Source organism: Rutidosis leptorrhynchoides, chromosome 11 (assembly GCF_046630445.1).
Source record: "Rutidosis leptorrhynchoides isolate AG116_Rl617_1_P2 chromosome 11, CSIRO_AGI_Rlap_v1, whole genome shotgun sequence".
NCBI lineage: Eukaryota > Viridiplantae > Streptophyta > Magnoliopsida > Asterales > Asteraceae > Rutidosis > Rutidosis leptorrhynchoides.
In genome coordinates this window covers 292,896,045-292,914,178 of record NC_092343.1, presented here as the reverse complement: position 1 = coordinate 292,914,178, position 18,134 = coordinate 292,896,045, and positions in this window count along the sequence as shown.

Genomic DNA, 18,134 nt, shown 5'->3' with positions numbered 1-18,134 from the left:
GAACACTATCATGAACTTAATGACCTAGTGATGTGTAATTGGGTGATTTAAAGCCATGGTCACTAATCTTCGTGATTATTGGTAGTTAGGGCCTAAGAGTGGCGTTGTGAATGCAAATGGTGAAAATTTGCACTAAGTGTCTATGTGGGCGGGTCAGAAGCTATATATATATATATATATATATATATATATATATATATATGTGTGTGTGTGTGTGTGTGTGTGTGCGCGTGTGTGTGTGTGTGTATTGATGTATGTTAATGGAATAGGTGGATTGCATTGACGGTTGAGGAGCTTATTTGCTTGCTTTCACTTTCCGGCTAAAAGGTGAGTGAAATAATTATATGTGTATGTATATGATGTATTTACTTGTGTAGCGTGAGATGTGAAGTGTCGACGTGTTAAGACACCGCATTTCATGTGACGAATGAAGTGTCGACGTGTTAAGACACCACTCCGGGAAGTATGTTGGGTGAAATCTCCACGTGTTAAGACATCACCCGGGGAGTTAGTGATACGACGTGTTAAGTACGCTAACGGATGTTGTGAACACCGATGGCCTTTCGAGAGCGCCATTCCCTTGTACAATTGGTTAACCATGGTTGTGTGTTGATTTATTATTAGCGTATTATATTGTATGAGTTATATGCTATCGATTGTGCTAGCTTGCGGTAACGGATATTTTAGCATCTTACTTTGCGACGGTTTGCTAATTAAAATGCTAGCGTGTATGCGGTATTTGTGTAAGTGTTTACAAGTAAGTAGATTGTATATGTAGATGTGTAATTATTTCATTCACTAAGCGTTTTGCTTACCCTCTCGTTGTTTACTCTTTTTAGGCTCCGGCGTAGATAAAGGCATGGGTATTCGTTTGGATTAGAGATCTCCTCTTTGGATTATGCTATGGGATTACTTTTGAAGTTCGACATAGGTTTGGGTAGTTTAACCTCAAATACCATGCTCGAGTCTTGTTTGGCATTTAAACTTGTCGGGTCGAAACTTGTATTTTTGGATTGTAAATGGGCGAATGTGGCCCGGATGTTAAAATAATTGAATTGCGGGTGAAAACATGTAACCTTAATTAAACTATGTTTTGAAAAGTCTTGTGGATTTATGCTAGTGAAAAGGTTGTGAAAATTGAGACTTATGCAGTAATTTGGAAATCAGCATCTGTCCACGTTATAAGCCGCGCCGCGGGCTAACACATAAAATAGAACCCGAGGGTATTTACTTCTGACCATCAGCCCAGTTGTAAGTCGTGCCGTGGTTGGGCAAGGCGCGCCGCGGGCTATACCTGACAGGGATGGTCAGTCACCTTTAAAAAAATGTTTCGCGTTTTAAACAACGGGTTGGGTGGTTACAAAGAAGCCGGATGGATCTTGGCGAATGTGTGTAAATTTTACAGACATTAATAAAGCTTGTCCTAAAGATAACTATTCGCTGCCCGAAATTGATTGAAAAGTTGAGTCTCTGTCAGGGTTTAAATACAAATGTTTCATAGATGCATATAAAGGATACCATCAAATATTAATGGCGAAACACGATGAGGACAAAATAGCTTTCCATACACCTCATGGAATATTCTGCTATACAAAAATGTCATTTGGTTTTAAAAAAAACGTTGGAGTAACATATCAGAAGGTAATTGATACCGCTTTTTGTGAAAAGATTGGAAGAAATGTTGAAGCTTATGTGGATGATATAGTCATTAAAAGTGATTCAGAAGGCGAGATGATGTAAGACATTTTGGAAGCATTTAATTCCCTGAGAAAGATAAATATGAAACTAAATCCTAAAAAGTGCACATTTGGTATTTGTAACGCCCCAAAACTCGTTACGAGAAAACACACTTTTTTCATTTAGACAGTTTGGGACCAGACCCATTTGCGCGGTGCATAAATGGCTGCGCGGTGCGCTTCATAAAGGTTTTCAAAAACAGAACCTGTAGCAGACCTGGATACCAGTTTTCACGCATTTGCGTGACGCGCAAATATCTGCGCATACCAGCCCATTTTAAACAATATAAAACCCATTTTAAACGGTACAATCACATTGGATTAAATCCTATTTTACAACCTTCATAGTTTGCACACTTCAAATGATTACAAGTTTATGAAAGGGTACGATGACCCGTACATTCTCAAAAAATTAATTCCAAACAAACGAGTTTAAGTTCCAAACAAAAGACAAGCATGGTGTTTGGGATTAAACTACCCAAACCTAGGTCGAAATCCAAAACATCCTCTAGCACAATCATAAGAGGGAGATCTCTAGTCCACATGCTTACCCTTGACCTTTTCCGCACATGAATCTAAAAAGAGTAAACAACGAGAGGGTAAGCATAACGCTTAGTGGATGCAACAATTATACGTATACATATATAACCTACTTACTTGCAAACACTTACACATTACCGCATACACGTTAGCAATATATTTAGCATACCATCACAAAGTATAAGGCCTCAAGTCTCCAATACACCGCAAGCTAGCATAACCAATAGCATATAACCAATACGATATCACATGCAAATACTACTAACACATATCCATGGTTAACCATCAACACACACACAAGGGAACGGTACTCGCACAATGACCATTGGTACTCGCACAATGACTGTTAGCGTACACTAACCCCCAAGGTGGACGTCTGCACTTACCGAACCGCCATTCACGCATACGTGGTCTCCACTGAACAAAAGAGTAGTGTACCCATACGCACAGATAACATTATTGTGAATCCACACGCACAGATAACACTAACCACAAGCCCGCAAGCAAATAAACTATATACACATACATACAATTATTCCACTCACCTTATCGCTTTTGTGAAAGTCAAGATCCCGCAAGTTTCAATGCAATATACCTATTACATTAATTACGCAATTAACACATAAACAAGTTAAACTACTTACCAACTCATAGCTCCTAGTGCATTTATGACCCCTAGTGCAATTATGACCCATTTGCACTACTAACACCCACACTAAGTCAAGACTATTACAAGTCACTAATAACTAGTGATTATGGTCCACACACTAACTAACACAAGTTTTTGGTAATAAAACCCTCATCTTGCTAGTTGGGTCACACATCACCCATTTAACCCATTTCAAGGTCAACACCCACATTTGGGTCAATAATGAAACCTAACAACACCCATTTCACTAACACAAAAGTGTGCTAGTGATTCAAGAACCATTCAAGACTCACGACCCATTTTACAACACCAAACTCTAATTCATGAGTCTTTTAGTCTAAGTACATAAATCTTACCCAAAATCCCCAATTTAACATGGAAATGGGGCTTACACCAATCACATGAACAAAACCCTAACCATAACCCAAATTAAGAACTAGAAATTGAAATTGCAACTTACCACAACATCAAAACATAGTTAGAAAGTGGATGTAACAAGATCCAAACTCCAAATGACTAGATCTAGTTTTTTTCTCCTTGATTTAAGCTCTCTCTCTCTATCTCTCTCTCTCTCTAATTGAATGTGTTTAAGTGAAATGTGGATAAAATAAGATAAATATAAGGTTAGATCAGTTTTGTAGCCTTAAACCCACCAGTCTAGCAAAAAGACCAAAATACCCATTCTAAAACACTAAAATAACGACCCATGCTATCAGCTACATCTGCGCGCTGCACAGAAGTATGTACGCCACACGCTATAAGGCAGTTTGAGTTCAGTGCATTACAGTGTTGAAGAAGGAAGATTCTTAGGATATATGGTAAAACCGATAGGAATTAAAGTGACCCCGAAGAAAACTCAAGCAATAGAAGTTATGAAATCACCAAGTAGTAAGTGAAATGTCCCGTTCTTATTGATTAAAAACGTTCCATATTAATTGATTTTGTTGCGAGGTTTTGACCTCTATATGAGACGTTTTTCAAAGACTGCATTCATTTTTAAAACAAACCATAACCTTTATTTCATAAATAAAGGTTTAAAAAGCTTTACGTAGATTATCAAATAATGATAATCTAAAATATCCTGTTTACACACGACCATTACATAATGGTTTACAATACAAATATGTTACATCGAAATCAGTTTCTTGAATGCAGTTTTTACACAATATCATACAAACATGGACTCCAAATCTTGTCCTTATTTTAGTATGCAACAGCGGAAGCTCTTAATATTCACCTGAGAATAAACATGCTTTAAACGTCAACAAAAATGTTGGTGAGTTATAGGTTTAACCTATATATATCAAATCGTAACAATAGACCACAAGATTTCATATTTCAATACACATCCCATACATAGAGATAAAAATCATTCATATGGTGAACACCTGGTAACCGACAATAACAAGATGCATATATAAGAATATCCCCATCATTCCGGGACACCCTTCGGATATGATATAAATTTCGAAGTACTAAAGCATCCAGTACTTTGGATGGGGTTTGTTAGGCCCAATAGATCTATCTTTAGGATTCGCGTCAATTAGGGTGTCTGTTCCCTAATTCTTAGATTACCAGACTTAATAAAAAGGGGCATATTCGATTTCGATAATTCAACCATAGAATGTAGTTTCACGTACTTGTGTCTACTTTGTAAATCATTTATAAAACCTGCATGTATTCTCATCCCAAAAATATTAGATTTTAAAAGTGGGACTATAACTCACTTTCACAGATTTTTACTTCGTCGGGAAGTAAGACTTGGCCACTGTTGATTCACGAACCTATAACAATATATACATATATATTAAAGTATGTTCAAAATATATTTACAACACTTTTAATATATTTTGATGTTTTAAGTTTATTAAGTCAGCTGTCCTCGTTAGTAACCTATAACTAGTTGTCCACAGTTAGATGTACAGAAATAAATCGATAAATATTATCTTGAATCAATCCACGACCCAGTGTATACGTATCTCAGTATTGATCACAACTCAAACTATATATATTTTGGAATCAACCTCAACCCTGTATAGCTAACTCCAACATTCACATATAGAGTGTCTATGGTTGTTCCGAAATATATATAGATGTGTCGACATGATAGGTCGAAACATTGTATACGTGTCTATGGTATCTCAAGATTACATAATATACAATACAAGTTGATTAAGTTATGGTTGGAATAGATTTGTTACCAATTTTCACGTAGCTAAAATGAGAAAAATTATCCAATCTTGTTTTACCCATAACTTCTTCATTTTAAATCCGTTTTGAGTGAATCAAATTGCTATGGTTTCATATTGAACTCTATTTTATGAATCTAAACAGAAAAAGTATAGGTTTATAGTCGGAAAAATAAGTTACAAGTCATTTTTGTAAAGGTAGTCATTTCAGTCGAAAGAACGACGTCTAGATGACCATTTTAGAAAACATACTTCCACTTTGAGTTTAACCATAATTTTTGGATATAGTTTCATGTTCATAATAAAAATCATTTTCTCAGAATAACAACTTTTAAATCAAAGTTTATCATAGTTTTTAATTAACTAACCCAAAACAGCCCGCGGTGTTACTACGACGGCGTAAATCCGGTTTTACGGTGTTTTTCGTGTTTCCAGGTTTTAAATCATTAAGTTAGCATATCATATAGATATAGAACATGTGTTTAGTTGATTTTAAAAGTCAAGTTAGAAGGATTAACTTTTGTTTGCGAACAAGTTTAGAATTAACTAAACTATGTTCTAGTGATTACAAGTTTAAACCTTCGAATAAGATAGCTTTATATGTATGAATCGAATGATGTTATGAACATCATTACTACCTTAATTTCCTTGGATAAACCTACTGGAAAAGAGAAAAATGGATCTAGCTTCAATGGATCCTTGGATGGCTCGAAGTTCTTGAAGCAGAATCATGACACGAAAACAAGTTCAAGTAAGATCATCACTTGAAATAAGATTGTTATAGTTATAGAAATTGAACCAAAGTTTGAATATGATTATTACCTTGTATTAGAATGATAACCTACTGTAAGAAACAAAGATTTCTTGAGGTTGGATGATCACCTTACAAGATTGGAAGTGAGCTAGCAAACTTGAAAGTATTCTTGATTTTATGAAACTAGAACTTTTGGAATTTATGAAGAACACTTAGAACTTGAAGATAGAACTTGAGAGAGATCAATTAGATGAATAAAATTGAAGAATGAAAGTGTTTGTAGGTGTTTTTGGTCGTTGGTGTATGGATTAGATATAAAGGATATGTAATTTTGTTTTCATGTAAATAAGTCATGAATGATTACTCATATTTTTGTAATTTTATGAGATATTTCATGCTAGTTGCCAAATGATGGTTCCCACATGTGTTAGGTGACTCACATGGGCTGCTAAGAGCTGATCATTGGAGTGTATATACCAATAGTACATACATCTAAAAGCTGTGTATTGTACGAGTACGAATACGGGTGCATACGAGTAGAATTGTTGATGAAACTGAACGAGGATGTAATTGTAAGCATTTTTGTTAAGTAGAAGTATTTTGATAAGTGTATTGAAGTCTTTCAAAAGTGTATAAATACATATTAAAACACTACATGTATATACATTTTAACTGAGTCGTTAAGTCATCGTTAGTCGTTACATGTAAGTGTTGTTTTGAAACCTTTAGGTTAACGATCTTGTTAAATGTTGTTAACCCAATGTTTATAATATCAAATGAGATTTTAAATTATTATATTATCATGATATTATCATGTATGAATATCTCTTAATATGATATATATACATTAAATGTCTTTACAACGATAATCGTTACATATATGTCTCGTTTAAAAATCATTAAGTTAGTAGTCTTGTTTTTACATATGTAGTTCATTGTTAATATACTTTATGATATGTTTTCTTATCATAGTATCATGTTAACTATATATATATATCCATATATATGTCATCATATAGTTTTTACAAGTTTTAACGTTCGTGAATCACCGATCAACTTGGGTGGTCAATTGTCTATATGAAACATATTTCAATTAATCAAGTATTAACAAGTTTGATTGCTTAACATGTTGGAAACATTTAATCATGTAAATATCAATCTCAATTAATATATATAAACATGGAAAAGTTCGGGTCACTACAGTACCTACCCGTTAAATAAATTTCGTCCCGAAATTTTAAGCTGTTGAAGGTGTTGACGAATCTTCTGGAAATAGATGCGGGTATTTCTTCTTCATCTGATCTTCACGCTCCCAGGTGAACTCGGGTCCTCTACGAGCATTCCATCGAACCTTAACAATTGGTATCTTGTTTTGCTTAAGTCTTTTAACCTCACGATCCATTATTTCGACGGGTTCTTCGATGAATTGAAGTTTTTCGTTGATTTGGATTTCATCTAACGGAATAGTGAGATCTTCTTTAGCAAAACATTTCTTCAAATTCGAGACGTGGAAAGTGTTATGTACAGCCGCGAGTTGTTGAGGTAACTCTAGTCGGTAAGCTACTGGTCCGACACGATCAATAATCTTGAATGGTCCAATATACCTTGGATTTAATTTCCCTCGTTTACCAAATCGAACAACGCCTTTCCAAGGTGCAACTTTAAGCATGACCATCTCTCCAATTTCAAATTCTATATCTTTTCTTTTAATGTCAGCGTAGCTCTTTTGTCGACTTTGGGCGGTTTTCAACCGTTGTTGAATTTGGATGATCTTCTCGGTAGTTTCTTGTATAATCTCCGGACCCGTAATCTGTCTATCCCCCACTTCACTCCAACAAATCGGAGACCTACACTTTCTACCATAAAGTGCTTCAAACGGCGCCATCTCAATGCTTGAATGGTAGCTGTTGTTGTAGGAAAATTCTGCTAACGGTAGATGTCGATCCCAACTGTTTCCGAAATCAATAACACATGCTCGTAGCATGTCTTCAAGCGTTTGTATCGTCCTTTCGCTCTGCCCATCAGTTTGTGGATGATAGGCAGTACTCATGTCTAGACGAGTTCCTAATGCTTGCTGTAATGTCTGCCAGAATCTTGAAATAAATCTGCCATCCCTATCAGAGATAATAGAGATTGGTATTCCATGTCTGGAGACGACTTCCTTCAAATACAGTCGTGCTAACTTCTCCATCTTGTCATCTTCTCTTATTGGTAGGAAGTGTGCTGATTTGGTGAGACGATCAACTATTACCCAAATAGTATCAAAACCACTTGCAGTCCTTGGCAATTTAGTGATGAAATCCATGGTAATGTTTTCCCATTTCCATTCCGGGATTTCGGGTTGTTGAAGTAGACCTGATGGTTTCTGATGCTCAGCTTTGACCTTAGAACACGTCAAACATTCTCCTACGTATTTAGCAACATCGGCTTTCATACCCGGCCACCAAAAATGTTTCTTGAGATCCTTGTACATCTTTCCCGTTCCAGGATGTATTGAGTATCTGGTTTTATGAGCTTCTCTAAGTACCATTTCTCTCATATCTCCAAATTTTGGTACCCAAATCCTTTCAGCCCTATACCGGGTTCCGTCTTCCCGAATATTAAGATGCTTCTCCGATCCTTTGGGTATTTCATCCTTTAAATTTCCCTCTTTTAAAACTCCTTGTTGCGCCTCCTTTATTTGAGTAGTAATGTTATTATGAATCATTATATTCATAGATTTTACTCGAATGGGTTCTCTGTCCTTCCTGCTCAAGGCATCGGCTACCACATTTGCCTTCCCCGGGTGGTAACGAATCTCAAAGTCGTAATCATTCAATAATTCAATCCACCTACGCTGCCTCATATTCAGTTGTTTCTGATTAAATATGTGTTGAAGACTTTTGTGGTCGGTATATATAATACTTTTGACCCCATATAAGTAGTGCCTCCAAGTCTTTAATGCAAAAACAACCGCGCCTAATTCCAAATCATGCGTCGTATAATTTTGTTCGTGAATCTTCAATTGTCTAGACGCATAAGCAATCACCTTCGTTCGTTGCATTAATACACAACCGAGACCTTGCTTTGATGCATCACAATAAATCACAAAATCATCATTCCCTTCAGGCAATGACAATATAGGTGCCGTAGTTAGCTTTTTCTTCAATAACTGAAACGCTGTCTCTTGTTCATCATTCCATTCAAATTTCTTCCCTTTATGCGTTAATGCAGTCAAGGGTTTTGCTATTCTGGAAAAGTCTTGGATGAACCTTCTGTAGTAACCAGCTAGTCCTAAAAACTGGCGTATGTGTTTCGGAGTTTTCGGGGTTTCCCACTTTTCAACAGTTTCTATCTTTGTCGGATCCACCTTAATACCTTCTTTGTTCACTATGTGACCGAGGAATTGAACTTCTTCCAACCAAAATGCACACTTTGAAAACTTAGCGTACAATTCTCCCTTCCTCAATACTTCTAACACCTTTCTCAAATGTTCACCGTGTTCTTGGTCATTCTTTGAGTAAATAAGTATGTCATCAATGAAAACAATGACAAACTTGTCAAGGTATGGTCCACACACTCGGTTCATAAGGTCCATGAACACAGCTGGTGCATTAGTTAAACCAAACGGCATGACCATAAACTCGTAATGACCGTAACGTGTTCTGAAAGCAGTCTTTGGAATATCATCTTCTTTCACCCGCATTTGATGATACCCGGAACGTAAGTCAATCTTTGAATAAACAGACGAGCCTTGTAGTTGATCAAATAAGTCGTCGATTCTCGGTAGTGGGTAGCGGTTCTTGATGGTAAGTTTGTTCAACTCTCGGTAGTCGATACACAACCTGAATGTACCATCTTTCTTCTTGACAAACAAAATAGGAGCTCCCCACGGTGATGTGCTTGGTCGAATGAAACCACGCTCTAAAAGTTCTTGTAATTGGCTTTGCAGTTCTTTCATCTCGTTGGGTGTGAGTCTGTAAGGAGCACGAGCTATTGGTGCAGCTCCTGGTACAAGATCTATTTGAAATTCAACGGATCGATGTGGGGGTAATCCCGGTAATTCTTTCGGAAATACATCGGGAAATTCTTTTGCAATGGGAACATCATTGATGCTCTTTTCTTCAGTTTGTACTTTCTCGACGTGTGCTAGAACAGCATAGCAACCTTTTCTTATTAGTTTTTGTGCCTTCAAATTACTAATAAGATGTAGCTTCGTGTTGCCCTTTTCTCCGTACACCATTAAGGGTTTTCCTTTTTCTCGTATAATGCGAATTGCATTTTTGTAACAAATGATCTCCGCTTTCACTTCTTTCAACCAGTCCATACCGATTATCACATCAAAACTCCCTAACTCTACTGGTATCAAATCAATCTTAAATGTTTCGCTAACCAGTTTAATTTCTCGATTCCGACATATATTATCTGCTGAAATTATTTTACCATTTGCTAATTCGAGTAAAAATTTACTATCCAAAGGCGTCAATGGACAACTTAATTTAGCATAAAAATCTCTACTCATATAGCTTCTATCCGCACCCGAATCAAATAAAACGTAAGCAGATTTATTGTCAATAAGAAACGTACCCGTAACAAGCTCCGGGTCTTCCTGTGCCTCTACCGCATTAATATTGAAAACTCTTCCACGGCCTTGTCCATTCGTGTTCTCCTGGTTCGGGCAATTTCTAATAATGTGGCCTGGTTTTCCACATTTATAACAAACTACATTGGCATAACTTGCTCCGACACTACTTGCTCCGCCATTACTCGTTCCGACACCATTTGTTCCTTTCGTTCTATTAACCCCTGGTCCGTAGACCTCACACTTCGCCGCGCTATGACCATTTCTTTTACACTTGTTGCAAAATTTGGTGCAGAACCCCGAGTGATTCTTTTCACACCTTTGGCATAGCTGCTTCTGATTGTTGTTGTTGTTGCGGTTATTATTGTTGTTGGGATGATTGTTGTAGTTGCTGTTGTTGTTGTTGTTGTTGTTGTTGTTGGGCCGTTTGTTGTAGTTGCGATTGATGTTGCGATTGTTGGGATAATTGTTGCGATTATTGTTGTAATTGCTGTTGTTGTTGTATTGGTGATTCTTATCACCGTTTTCCTCCCACTTTCTTTTGACTTGCTTCACATTGGCCTCTTCAGCAGTCTGTTCTTTAATTCTTTCTTCAATCTGGTTCACTAGTTTGTGAGCCATTCTACATGCCTGTTGTATGGAGGCGGGCTCGTGTGAACTTATATCTTCTTGGATTCTTTCCGGTAATCCTTTCACAAACGCGTCGATCTACTCTTCCTCATCTTCGAATGCTCCCGGACACAATAGGCACAATTCTGTGAATCGTCTTTCGTACGTGGTAATATCAAATCCTTGGGTTCGTAACCCTCTAAGTTCTGTCTTGAGCTTATTGACCTCGGTTCTGGGACGGTACTTCTCGTTCATCAAGTGCTTGAATGCTGACCACGGTAGTGCGTACGCATCATCTTGTCCCACTTGCTCTAGATAGGTATTCCACCATGTTAACGCAGAACCTGTGAAGGTATGCGTAGCGTACTTCACTTTGTCCTCTTCAGTACACTTACTTATGGCAAACACCGATTCAACCTTCTCGGTCCACCGTTTCAACCCGATCGGTCCTTCGGTTCCATCAAATTCCAAAGGTTTGCAGGCAGTGAATTCTTTGTAGGTGCATCCTACACGATTTCCTGTACTGCTAGATCCAAGGTTATTGTTGGTATGTAGCGTAGCCTGTACTGCGGCTATGTTTGAAGCTAGAAAAGTACGGAATTCCTCTTCATTCATATTCACGGTGTGTCGAGTAGTCGGTGCCATTTCCTTCAAAATAGTTAAATGGAACAAGTTAATCATACAGAATATTAAGAGTAGTTAATAGTATTTCGTAGCATAATATGAACTCATTTATAAAAGCTTTTTCTTCATATTAGCGTTTTATAAGTTTAAATTCGGGTAGTACCTACCCGTTAAGTTCATACTTAGTAGCTAATATACAATTCAACTACTACAATTCTATATGAAAAACTGATTATAATAATATTTCGCGTTCAAACTTTTATACAATATTTTACAAACTTACAATACCGCTTATTTTACATAAAGCATGAAATATAGCACACAATAACTTTGATACAAGATAGTTGTGAAGACAATTCTAGCTAGTACACAAGTCGTTCAGCAAAGGCAATAAAGACACGTAATTCATACGTCCAGAAACAAGTCATGCATTCTGGTTTTACTAGGACTACTTCCCATCCTTGGTCTTGTGCAACATAACCGTTATGGCCGTTGATAAGACAGCGTGTTGTAACGTCATCAAAGGGACGAGGGTTACGTAATGTCCAACAGTCCCGTAATAATCTAAAAACCTCATTTCTTACCCCAATTACCGACTCCGTCACTTGTGGAAACGTTTTGTTTAATAGTTGTAGCCCGATGTTCTTGTTCTCACTTTGGTGAGAAGCGAACATTACTAATCCGTAAGCATAACATGCTTCTTTATGTTGCATGTTAGCCGCTTTTTCTAAATCACGAAGTCCAATATTCGGATATATTGAGTCAAAATAATTTCTTAACCCGTTGCGTAAAATAGCATTTGGGTTCCCCGCAATATATGCGTCAAATTAAACACATCGTAACTTATGGGTTTCCCAATGTGATATCCCCCATCTTTCAAACGAAAGTCTCTTATAAACCAAGACATTCTTGGAACGTTCTTCGAATGTCTTACAAACTGATCTCGCCTTAAATAGTTGTGCCGAAGAATTCTGGCCGACTCTAGACAAGATTTCATCAATCATGTCTCCGGGTAGGTCTCTTAAAATATTGGGTTGTCTATCCATTTTGTGTTTTTAAACTGTAAAATAGACAAGAGTTAGATTCATAAAAAAAATACTTATTAATACAAGCAATTTTTACATATATCATAAAGCATAAGAACACTATATTACATATATTACACCACACGAATACAACTATCTTATTCCGACTCGCTCGTTTCTTCTTCTTCGGTTTTCGTTCGTTTTGCCAAGTTTCTAGGGATATATGATGTTCCCCTAATACGAGCCGTCGTTGTCCACATTGGTTTAGAAAAACCTGGTGGTTTAGAGGTTCCCGGGTCATTGTTACAACTTAAGGACTTCGGGGGTTGACGATACATATAAAGTTCATCGGGGTTGGAATTAGATTTCTCTATTTTTATGCCCTTTCTCTTATTATTTTCTTTTGCCTTTTTAAATTCAGTTGGGGTAATTTCTATAACATCATCGGAATTCTCGTCGGAATCCGATTCATCGGAGAATTGGTAATCCTCCCAATATTTTGCTTCCTTGGCGGAAACACCATTGACCATAATTAACTTTGGTCGGTTGGTTGAGGATTTTCTTTTACTTAACCGTTTTATTATTTCCCCCACCGGTTCTATTTCTTCATCCGATTCCGATTCTTCTTCCGGTTCCGATTCTTCTTCCGGTTCCGACTCTTCTTCCGGTTCCTCTTCGGGAACTTGTGAATCAGTCCACAAATCATTCCAATTTACATTTGACTCTTCATTATTATTAGGTGAGTCAATGGGACTTGTTCTAGAGGTAGACATCTATCACATAATATCAGACACGTTAAGAGATTAATATATCACATAATATTCATATGTTAAAAATATATAGTTTCCAACAAAAATGTTAAGCAATCATTTTTAAAGAAAACACGATCGAAGTCCAGACTCACTAATGCATCCTAACAAACTCGATAAGACACACTAATGCAAATTTTCTGGTTCTCTAAGACCAACGCTCGGATACCAACTGAAATGTCCCGTTCTTATTGATTAAAAACGTTCCATATTAATTGATTTCGTTGCGAGGTTTTGACCTCTATATGAGACGTTTTTCAAAGACTGCATTCATTTTTAAAACAAACCATAACCTTTATTTCATAAATAAAGGTTTAAAAAGCTTTACGTAGATTATCAAATAATGATAATCTAAAATATCCTGTTTACACACGACCATTACATAATGGTTTACAATACAAATATGTTACATCGAAATCAGTTTCTTGAATGCAGTTTTTACACAATATCATACAAACATGGACTCCAAATCTTGTCCTTATTTTAGTATGCAACAGCGGAAGCTCTTAATATTCACCTGAGAATAAACATGCTTTAAACGTCAACAAAAATGTTGGTGAGTTATAGGTTTAACCTATATATATCAAATCGTAACAATAGACCACAAGATTTCATATTTCAATACACATCCCATACATAGAGATAAAAATCATTCATATGGTGAACACCTGGTAACCGACAATAACAAGATGCATATATAAGAATATCCCCATCATTCCGGGACACCCTTCGGATATGATATAAATTTCGAAGTACTAAAGCACCGGTACTTTGGATGGGGTTTGTTAGGCCCAATAGATCTATCTTTAGGATTCGCGTCAATTAGGGTGTCTGTTCCCTAATTCTTAGATTACCAGACTTAATAAAAAGGGGCATATTCGATTTCGATAATTCAACCATAGAATGTAGTTTCACGTACTTGTGTCTACTTTGTAAATCATTTATAAAACCTGCATGTATTCTCATCCCAAAAATATTAGATTTTAAAAGTGGGACTATAACTCACTTTCACAGATTTTTACTTCGTCGGGAAGTAAGACTTGGCCACTGTTGATTCACGAACCTATAACAATATATACATATATATTAAAGTATGTTCAAAATATATTTACAACACTTTTAATATATTTTGATGTTTTAAGTTTATTAAGTCAGCTGTCCTCGTTAGTAACCTATAACTAGTTGTCCACAGTTAGATGTACAGAAATAAATCGATAAATATTATCTTGAATCAATCCACGACCCAGTGTATACGTATCTCAGTATTGATCACAACTCAAACTATATATATTTTGGAATCAACCTCAACCCTGTATAGCTAACTCCAACATTCACATATAGAGTGTCTATGGTTGTTCCGAAATATATATAGATGTGTCGACATGATAGGTCGAAACATTGTATACGTGTCTATGGTATCTCAAGATTACATAATATACAATACAAGTTGATTAAGTTATGGTTGGAATAGATTTGTTACCAATTTTCACGTAGCTAAAATGAGAAAAATTATCCAATCTTGTTTTACCCATAACTTCTTCATTTTAAATCCGTTTTGAGTGAATCAAATTGCTATGGTTTCATATTGAACTCTATTTTATGAATCTAAACAGAAAAAGTATAGGTTTATAGTCGGAAAAATAAGTTACAAGTCATTTTTGTAAAGGTAGTCATTTCAGTCGAAAGAACGACGTCTAGATGACCATTTTAGAAAACATACTTCCACTTTGAGTTTAACCATAATTTTTGGATATAGTTTCATGTTCATAATAAAAATCATTTTCTCAGAATAACAACTTTTAAATCAAAGTTTATCATAGTTTTTAATTAACTAACCCAAAACAGCCCGCGGTGTTACTACGACGGCGTAAATCCGGTTTTACGGTGTTTTTCGTGTTTCCAGGTTTTAAATCATTAAGTTAGCATATCATATAGATATAGAACATGTGTTTAGTTGATTTTAAAAGTCAAGTTAGAAGGATTAACTTTTGTTTGCGAACAAGTTTAGAATTAACTAAACTATGTTCTAGTGATTACAAGTTTAAACCTTCGAATAAGATAGCTTTATATGTATGAATCGAATGATGTTATGAACATCATTACTACCTTAATTTCCTTGGATAAACCTACTGGAAAAGAGAAAAATGGATCTAGCTTCAATGGATCCTTGGATGGCTCGAAGTTCTTGAAGCAGAATCATGACACGAAAACAAGTTCAAGTAAGATCATCACTTGAAATAAGATTGTTATAGTTATAGAAATTGAACCAAAGTTTGAATATGATTATTACCTTGTATTAGAATGATAACCTACTGTAAGAAACAAAGATTTCTTGAGGTTGGATGATCACCTTACAAGATTGGAAGTGAGCTAGCAAACTTGAAAGTATTCTTGATTTTATGAAACTAGAACTTTTGGAATTTATGAAGAACACTTAGAACTTGAAGATAGAACTTGAGAGAGATCAATTAGATGAATAAAATTGAAGAATGAAAGTGTTTGTAGGTGTTTTTGGTCGTTGGTGTATGGATTAGATATAAAGGATATGTAATTTTGTTTTCATGTAAATAAGTCATGAATGATTACTCATATTTTTGTAATTTTATGAGATATTTCATGCTAGTTTCCAAATGATGGTTCCCACATGTGTTAGGTGACTCACATGGGCTGCTAAGAGCTGATAATTGGAGTGTATATACCAATAGTACATACATCTAAAAGCTGTGTATTGTACGAGTACGAATACGGGTGCATACGAGTAGAATTGTTGATGAAACTGAACGAGGATGTAATTGTAAGCATTTTTGTTAAGTAGAAGTATTTTGATAAGTGTATTGAAGTCTTTCAAAAGTGTATAAATACATATTAAAACACTACATGTATATACATTTTAACTGAGTCGTTAAGTCATCGTTAGTCGTTACATGTAAGTGTTGTTTTGAAACCTTTAGGTTAACGATCTTGTTAAATGTTGTTAACCCAATGTTTATAATATCAAATGAGATTTTAAATTATTATATTATCATGATATTATCATGTATGAATATCTCTTAATATGATATATATACATTAAATGTCTTTACAACGATAATCGTTACATATATGTCTCGTTTAAAAATCATTAAGTTAGTAGTCTTGTTTTTACATATGTAGTTCATTGTTAATATACTTTATGATATGTTTTCTTATCATAGTATCATGTTAACTATATATATATATCCATATATATGTCATCATATAGTTTTTACAAGTTTTAACGTTCGTGAATCACCGATCAACTTGGGTGGTCAATTGTCTATATGAAACATATTTCAATTAATCAAGTCTTAACAAATTTGATTGCTTAACATGTTGGAAACATTTAATCATGTAAATATCAATCTCAATTAATATATATAAACATGGAAAAGTTCGGGTCACTACAGTAAGAAGGAGGTACCAAGCTTAAATGGGAAATTAGCAGCTTTAACAAGGTTTTTGTCAAAAGTAGTGATAAGAAGAACTTCTCATTGGCAACAGAAGCTGAAGAAGCATTTCAAGGCATAAAGAAGTTATTACAAGAATTACAAACATTGACAACACCAATAGAGGGAGAAACATTGATAATATACATGTTGACATCAAGAGAAGAAATAAGTTCTGTTCTTATAGCGGAAAGGGAAAAGGTGTACATGACAATTTATTTTTTGAGTAAAGCGTTATAACCGCATGAAATGAATTATGCACCAAATGAGAAATTGGTATATTGGGTAGTTCATTCTGCTAGACGATTAAGGAGATATTTTCAACCGCATCCAATAAAGGTAATTACTGATCAACCAATTAAGAAAATATTAGTTAAGAAATAAGTTTTGAACCAAGAAATGTAGTTAATGGGAAATTTTTAGCAGATTTCTTGGTAGAAGTATCCGTAGAGCGAAGCGAACTGAACATGATTATCAAAAAACAACAAACATAGGAATTGTATACGGATGGAGCTTCAAGTATTGATGGAGCACTACTCTTTCTTCTTTCGTCCTTGTACCCCTCGGTTCCGAAGGAATCCTCTCTAAAAGGTAGAATAATTATGTGATTAGATTATACATCGTATGCTTATATATAAAATGTTCCATATCTCATAATTATGTCAAATATAACAAACCTTCTTACAAACATGGAAAATATATACATTGATATATTTACATATGAACCGATATACATATTAAAGATAACATCGTTAACTATTACTCCCCCGTAGTTGAAGCGTTCGGTTGTTGAATACACAAACTAGAACGAAACTTTTCAAACACAACACGTGGTAATCCTTTTATAAAAATATGAGCTATCTGAAACCGTGTGGGAACATGTGGTATATGAACCTAACCTCATGAAACTTTCTCCCGGATAAAATAAAGTTGTATGTTTCGTCTATTGGTGTTGGACAGGATTACCAGATAAATAGATGGAACTAACGTTATCACACAACACAAGTGTAGATTTCATAATAGGGCACAATAGCTCAAGCATTAAATTTCTTAACCAACATGATTCAACTACAACATTTTCAATTCCTCGGTATTCAGTCTTAGCACTTAATCGAGATACATTCGGTTATCGTTTAGAGGACCATGAAATTAGATTATCACCCATATAAATATA